At 32.6% G+C, this 8,601-nt stretch overlaps 1 pseudogene; it reads left to right on the top strand.

The window, feature by feature from the left end:
* Positions 1-5,119: 5,119 nt before the first annotated feature.
* LOC119472120 lies at positions 5,120-5,238 on the top strand (annotated as a pseudogene).
* The last annotated feature ends 3,363 nt before the right edge of the window (positions 5,239-8,601 follow it).

Genomic DNA, 8,601 nt, shown 5'->3' with positions numbered 1-8,601 from the left:
AAAAAAAAAAAAAAAAAAGAAAGAAAGAAACAACCATAATCATCTCAATAGATGCAGGAAAGGCATTTGGTAGGATTCAGTACCCCTTCAAGTTAAAAACTCAATAAACTATGTATTGAAGAAACATACTTCAAAATAACAAGAACCATTTATGACAAATCCACAGCCTGCATTATACTGAATGGGCAAAAGCTGGAGGAATTCTCCTTGAAAACTGGCATAAGACAAGGAAGCCTTCTCTCACTGCTCCTATTCAACATACTATTGAAAGTCTTGGCCAGAAAAGAAAAGAAATAAAAGACATCCAAATAGGAAGAAAGGAAATCAAACTATTCCTGTTTGCAGATGACATAATACTATATCTAGAAAACCCTATAGTCTCAGCCTCAAAACACTTTTAACTGATAAACAACTTCAGTAAAGTCTCAGGATCTAAAATCAATGTACAAAAATTACTAGCATTCTAATACACCAACAATAGTTGAGCTGAGAGCCAAATCAGAATGCAATCCTATTCACAATTGCCACAAAAAAAGCATAAAACAGCTAGAAATAAAGCTAACCAGGTAGGTGAGCAACCTCTACAATGAGAATTACAAAACACTCCTCAAAGAAATCATAGATGACACAAGCAAATGAAAAAAAAAATGTGCTTATGATCACATTTTTTATTGATTCACATAGAATCAATATCCTTAAAATGGCCATACAGCCCAAAGCAATTTACAGATTCAATGCTATTCTTACTAAACTAGCAATGTCATTCTTCACAGAACTAGAAAAACTATTTTAAAATTCATGTGGAACTAAAAAAGCCCCAATAACCAAAACAATCCTATGCAAAAAGAACAAAACTGGAGGTATCATGCTACGCAACTTCAAACTATACTACAGAACTACAGTAACCAAAACATCCTGGTATTAGTACAAAAACAGACACACAGCCCAATGGCACAGAGAGCCCAGATAAAAGGCCACACATTTACAACTGTCTAATCTTTGACAAACCTGACAAAAACAAACAATGGCAAAATGACACCCTGTTCAATAAGTGGTGCTGGGATAACTAACTACCCATGTGCAGATGATTGAAACTGGATCCTTTCTTTATAACATATACAAAAATCAACTCAAGATAGATTAAGGTCTTAAATGTAAAACCCAAAACTATAAAATCTCTGAAGACAACCTAGGCAATACTATTCTGGACGTAGGAATTCGACAATACTTCATGACAAAGACACGAAAAGCAATTGCAACAAAAGCAAAAATTGACAAATGGGATGTAGTTAAACTAAATAGCTTCTACACAGAAAAAGAGACTGTTGACAGAGTAAACAGACAATCTACACAATGGGAGAAGATTTTTGCAAATTATGTATTTGACAAGGGTTTGATATCCAGCATCTATAGGAAATTTAAACAAATTTCAAGCAAAAACCAAACAACCCCATTAAAACACAGGCAAAGGACATGAACAGATAATTTTCTAAAGACATATACGTGGCCAACAAGCATATGAAAAAAAAAGCTCACCATCACTGATTATTAGAGAAATGCAGATGAAAATCATAATGAAATATCATCTCACACCAACCAGAATAGTTATTATTAAAAAGTCAAAAAATAATAGATGCTGGCATCCTTTACGTACCCAAAGGAATATAAAGCATTCTGTCATAAAGATACATGCACAGGTATGTTCATTGCAGCACTATTTATAGTAGGAAAGATATGGAATCAACCTGAATGTCCATCAATATTAGGCTGGATTTTTTTTTAAATGTGGTACATATGCACTATGGAATACTTACTATGCTGTCATATGAAAGAAAAAGATCACATCCTTTATAGGAACATGGATGGAGGTGTAGGACATTATTCTTAGCAAACTAAGGCAGGAACAAAAAACAAAATACTACATGTTCTTACTCATATTGGGAGTTAAATGATGAGAACACACAGACACATAGAGGGGACCAACACACACTGGGGCCTATTGGAGGGTAGAAGGTAGGAGAAGAGAGAGGAACAGGGAAAATGACTAGTGGCTTAATTCCTGGGTGATGAAATAATCTGCACCACAAACCCTTATGACACAAGTTAACTGATAAAACAAACCTGCACATTTACCCTAAACTTAAAATAAAAGTTAAAAAATAAACAAATTTTGCATTAACTAAGCTTCAGAAACATTTAATGAAGATAAGTTGTTGCTGAGGATTTTTCTATTTGTTTGATAATTTTATTTTTCTTATGCTAATTGGTCTTTTTAGATTGTCTTACCTCTGGTATAAATTTTCGTATTCTTTTTCTATAAATTAAAAAAACCAAATTTTGAGATTAATGTATATATTCACATATAATTTTAAACTTCCTTCCTCTAAATGACTATCTCCAAATATCAGTATTTTCATATTTTTGCTTTCTCCTTTTTTCTTAAGATTTTTTATTAGTTTTTTAAAACAGCAATCTCATTAATTCTACCTTTTTTGTTAATTCATTATTTACCTTTATCTTTACTAATTCTAACTTATCCTTTTCTTTACTACTTTAATTTAATCTTTAAATCATTTAGTTTGTGTGAAAACCAGGCACAGATCTACCACTTGAAAAGTTGTTCGAATGGACAGCTCCTATTCATTGTGAAATTTTCTATACCATGTTTAAGGTCTAAATTGGAAGAATCCAAACCTTGTGAGATGACTAGAAATTTTGGACACATAATCCAGAAAGCATGGCACTTGGTGGAATTTTATTACGTGAGATGATCATAATATGGTCACCATCGTTTAAAAATGGAGAGAAGTTTCAAACCAAGTAAGGCAGTGCTTCTTTGACAGTGTAAAACTTCAATCCATACTGACTGCTGAGCTCACTGATTCAGAGTATGCCCCGGTGAGAGAAAGGCAGACTCTAACCAGGCATCAGGTGTTAAATGGAATTCAGCTTAAAGATGCCTTTAGCCGAATTCCATTTAACACCTAGTCTTTACCTTTACAATCATCCTCTCAGCTTGCTTGTCCCTATGAAATCTCTTGTAATAGTTTCTTTAATTCATTAGTTGGCAGTTATTATTTTCAATTATCCCTCAGTTTTTACTCATTTAGATTTTTTTTTTTTCTGGCAGAGTTTAAGCTAGTTCATTGAGAAAAAATTAACAAAATTCTGGTAAGATTCATTTTTAAGAAAAAGAAAGAAAAGGAGAGAAAATAAAGAAAGAAGGAAAGCAAAGGAAAGACATTAATAAACAATTAGAATATATTAGACTACAGAGAACAAATGTATACAATATCTTACTATAACTGTTTTTGCAGGTAAATTTCAAAACAAAGTATGTAAGTAGACAAACTTCTGGAAAAATTTACTTATAAAAAGCAGCTAAAATAGGGATAATCTAGGGCATATTATAAATATTAAGTCAATTGAATCAATCATCAAACATCTTTACACAAGTAAATACCTGACCCAGGTAGTTTTTAAAAAGAATACCAATATAATTTGATCATTACATGTGTTTTTAAGAAAAAAGAAAATGAGAGAATATTCTCAAAATTTTTGAGGTTGATATAACCTTGATACCACAACTTTACAAGGGTATTAGAAGAAAGAAAAATCACAGACCAAATGAACTTATGAAAGTGAATGCAAGCAGAGAGCTAATAGCTGGCAGGGAAAAGGAGAACTGCTACTTTTAAAATACAAAATTACTATCACATACTAATTTTCTAAAGTCAAAATCAATTCTCTGAGTGGATTTCTTAGCAAGAAAGTCTAAGTAGACTGGTGAAATTTCCACAGATTTTGTTTGGTGACATATAAGTGCACAGAATTTTAGGTAAATGATGTATGTCTTGACAAAATAGATATATAGATTACATGCTCCCCACACACCCCCACACAGGTGCAGGAAATCAGAAGACACCTGAGAAGCCTGTAGCTTTTATGGCCAAAGAATGATCGAATTTCAATAGAAATTACTTTCAGAAAAACAGAAACTCACTCGCAGGGAGACTATTGGTAGTAGAATCCAAATTGAACAAGACAGTAATTAGAATGCAGGAATAAGAAAGACTCAATATTCAGGTAAATAGAGGTGGAGAAAGATTCACAGAATTTGAATATCAGAATATGGACAGGGCCACAGAGAGGCCATTTTTCTGGAGTGTCATGGCAACAGCAAAAGGGGAGCTCTAGTGATATTTCTATTACTTCCTCTTTAAGAACACCTCTTAAAGTATAGAAAATAACATTTAATCTAAACATGAGGTAAATGAAAAGGTTGCAATTGCATCACATATAAATATATTGTAAGAAAAAAAGAAAAATAATTTGACTAAAGCAATAACAGTTAATTAAGACATAATTTAAAAAAGAACCATTGAGTACATGGAAACTCTAATTTAACATTACAAAATTGGCTAGACAAGCTTTTTAAAAATATATTAAAAATAAAGTGAAAGATGTAATTTAGAAATAAAACATGTCACAGTAATACAATTTTTGAATAATAGTTAGTGTAAATAATAGTAAGGGAACTGATAAAGCTCAAAAAAGAAAAAGAAATACAGATAGATTGGTAGATAGAGAGATAATTTTAGAAATAAAGAGAGACATGGCTGAGTATGGTGGCTTAACCATGTAATCTGAGAACTTTGGGAGGTCAAGGCAGGAGTATTGCTTGAGCACAGGAGTTCATTTAAAAAACAAACAGTACATATAAATAAGAAACTACATAAATAAGAATAGAAATATTTTAAGTAACAATAGTGAAAAGAAAGGGAGAAATACAAAAACAATCAAATAGAAATGGACAGTAAAATAAAAAAGAATCCAAATATGATCAATTAAGAAAACAAAGAAGGTCCAACGAATACATAATTGGAAGTCACAGTCAAGAAAACCAAAATAATGGAATACAACAAATAATAAAATACACAATTACATAAAATATTCCCCAAATTAAGAAGCATTTGAATATATGTGTAGAATATGAACATTGCGTGTCTGGAAAAATCAATCTGGAATTGTCAAAACCAAAACATATTCTGGGGAAAACGACTGCATTTTATACATATAAGAAATGATTGAATTGTAAATATAAAAAAAATTAGCATCTGTCTACAGCCATACCACCCTGAACGTGCCCTATCTCATCTGATCTCACAAGCTAAGCAGGGTCGGACCTGACTAGTACTTGGATGGGAGGCCGTCTGGGAATACCAGGTGCTGTAGGCTTTAAATAAATAAAAATTAACATCTGTAGGCCTTATACAAAAATTTTATAGTCCAAACAAGGTAAAGAAAATCATATATTCACAGCACTTCTTAACAAAACACAATTGAACCATATATTAAAGTTTCTTAATGAAAAAAAAATAATACAAGGATTTCATATCCACGCAGAATTACTTTTCTTGTATAATAATTATAGAAAAATATGGGTCTTCAAAGTGTCAGGAAATTCTAGACGCACAAAGCATTCCTGAAGAAATCATTAAAGAGAAAGTTTCATATAATCAAGATTTTTTGAGGAAAGCTTTGCACTAAGGTCTACTGTTGAGCATTTTTCTACTCAACTATACTAAAGCTACATAAAAGGGACAAAGGTCAAAGAATTTTAGGCAAATGATGTATGTTTTGACAAAATAGTTACAAAAAACCCTTGAAATATAAGGAAACAATTCAAAGAGAATGTCTAATTCAAAATAAACATATTGATTGACTTCTATTGTTAATTGCAAATAGATAATTTCATTTAAAATTAAATATTAATAGGCCAGGCACTGTGGCTCACCCTTGTGATCCCAGCACTTTGGGAGGCCGAGGCGGGTGGATCACCAGAGGTTAGGACTTCCAGACCAGCCTGACCAACATCGTGAAACCCTGTCCCAACTGAAAATACAAAATTTAGCCAGGAATTGTGACACATGCCTGTAATCCCAGCTACTTGTGAGGCTGAGGCAGAATTGCTTGAACCCAGGAGACAAAGGTTGCAGTTAGCTGCTATCATGCCACTGCACTCCAGCCTGGGCAACAAGAGCAAAGATAAATAAGCAAATAAATAAAATTAAGTAGTAATAAAAGAAATAGGAGAATAACTAAGAAGTTATTGATTAATTCCACAATTGTCCACAGTAGGAAACAAATTAATAGTATCTTAAGCCCAGGAAGCTAATGCATCATTATGATGATAACTACTAGAATAAAAATACAAAAATTTCTGAATACCAAAAGATATAAAAAATCAGATTATACACAAAAGATTTCATAACATCAAATAACATGACAGAAGTAAGAGCAAGTATATTTGTTGTATCAATTAATACAAATTAACTCAAACCAGCGGTGGAAAAAAATTTAAACTAAACACCAAAATGAACTATGCTTATACAATATTTTTCTGAAACCAAAATGAATAAATCAAAAATTAATGGATGAGTGTCTCTCATGAACATGGAGGTAACATTCCTCAACAAAATATTAGCAAATCAAAATCAATAGCACATGAAAAAGATCATACAACATGATCAAGTGATATTTACCCCGAGATGCAAAGATGCTTAAATATTTGCAAAAAAATAAGCATTATGCACCACACAGCAAAAAAGAAGGATAATAATCATATAGTCACCTCAATAGGTACAGAAAAAGCCTGTGACAAATTGTAACACTATTTCAAGAATAAAACTCTCAACAAATTAGATATAGAAGGAAGCACCTAAACATAATAAAGGTTATGCCTGACAAACCCACAGCTAACATCATATTCAAAGATGAAAAGCTGAAAGCTTTTCCTCTAAAATCAGGAGCTAAATAAGGATGCCCACTCTTACCACTTCCATTCAACACAATACTGAAAGTCTCTTCTTTTCTTTTCTTGCGTTGTGCACAATGAATTCATGCGGATTCCTTTTTGAATAATCATTGTTAATGTGAAGGGTGGGATAATGTTCATGTTCTAACCAACAGAATTTTGCTTGTTATCATGACAAAAGTGACTTCCACTTCTCACTTCTTAAATGCCTATTTACAATACTTTTTTCCTATCCTCTGCCACCAATGGATTCTTACAAATAAGTCTTACTGTTGTGATTCCTTGTTCAGTGCCCTACCTCCCATGCCTGTCCTTGCAACAAAAGTAAGACAAGTCAAACTTCTACCATGAACCTGACTTGCATTGATGCAAATTAGAAATAGCTGATTCTGAACCTCAGAACCTGTCACAATTTAAAATTTAATCTGTGTAGCAGTTTTTGATATCTGTGATAAAGTGAGTCTTTCACTATAGTAAATCAAAACATGGTTGACCATTCCTGCTTTGGGAAGACCCAATTCTTGTTTTCTGTTTTGTACTTTCTGTTATCTCTTAATTTATTTTAAAGATGAATTTGGTATTAATTGTTTTTATTGCTTTTATGTGATTTCCACAAAGTAAAGAGGGATAGACTGAATTTACCTTGGGGTGTTTTTTTTTTCTTTTGAGATGGAGTCTCACTATGTCACCCGGGCTGGAGTGCAGTGGCGCGATCTTGGCTAACTAAAACCTCTGCCTCCTGGGTTCAAGTGATTCTCTTGCCTCGGCCTTCCGAGTAGCTGGGTCTACAGGCGCCTGCCACCATGCCCTGCTAATTTTTGTACAAGATTTCACCATGTTAGCCAGGCTGGTCTCAAATACCTGACTTTGTGATCTGCCCGCTTCAGCCTCCCAAAGTGCTGGGATTACAGACCTGAGCCACCACACCCAGCCACTTTTTCTCTTTTTTAATAGGAATTCCTAGTCCATAGATTAAAAAAAATAACTTATCTAAAATATCCCTTACACTGATTTGAATCTTAAATGAAAAATGAAATTCTTTTTAAGTCTGAGCTTAATAAGATGAAGGTAAGGGCCACTTCGTTATTTTCAAATATAGCAATTAAGTTGTCTAGACAGACAAAAAGACTCTGGAAATCAAGATCCACTGAAAACCTGGCCCTAATGACCTTATAAGTGTATACTATAATACTTGAGATTTTCACAGGTGGAAAAATCTGAAGTGTGTTTATGCTATTTGCCATAAGCCAATTTTATCTACATTAAGCCATATGGTGTGGGAAACCGGGAGTTTCAGGAGAATTCAGAGTGAAATTTAACAGTGCTGTCTGAAAACAGTTTATACAGAGTTTTTAAGCCATTCTAAAACACATAGAGACTTTTTTTTCTTTTCTCTCCCTTTAAAAAAAATAATATATACTATCATACTGATATTTTAAAACTCTATGCACAGTGTTTCTGTAATTTCCTGAAAATTGCCATGTTGCTACACTGATCTACATAAAATCTTGTAAGGCTTACAGTGCATGATTGGTAATTTCTCTTCTTATGTATGAAATTAGAAGCACTTAATGTAATATATACTTAATTATTTAAAATATTAATTGTAATTTTACAGTTTCTAAAGTATTGCTTAATTACACCTATCAAAATAAATATTGCTGTCAAATCATTCAGAGAAATTTATAAAGAAATCTGATAAAACATTTCAACTATTTTACAGATTATATTGGGCAATTATCTTTTCAATATCTACAGAACAACTTGATATGAGAGCCAAACGT

Source organism: Cebus imitator, unplaced genomic scaffold, assembly GCF_001604975.1.
Source record: "Cebus imitator isolate Cc_AM_T3 unplaced genomic scaffold, Cebus_imitator-1.0 Scaffold86, whole genome shotgun sequence".
Classification (NCBI taxonomy): Eukaryota; Metazoa; Chordata; class Mammalia; order Primates; family Cebidae; genus Cebus; species Cebus imitator.
The sequence above is the reverse complement of the archived record's forward strand: the minus strand, read 5'-3'. Positions and strand labels throughout refer to the sequence as shown.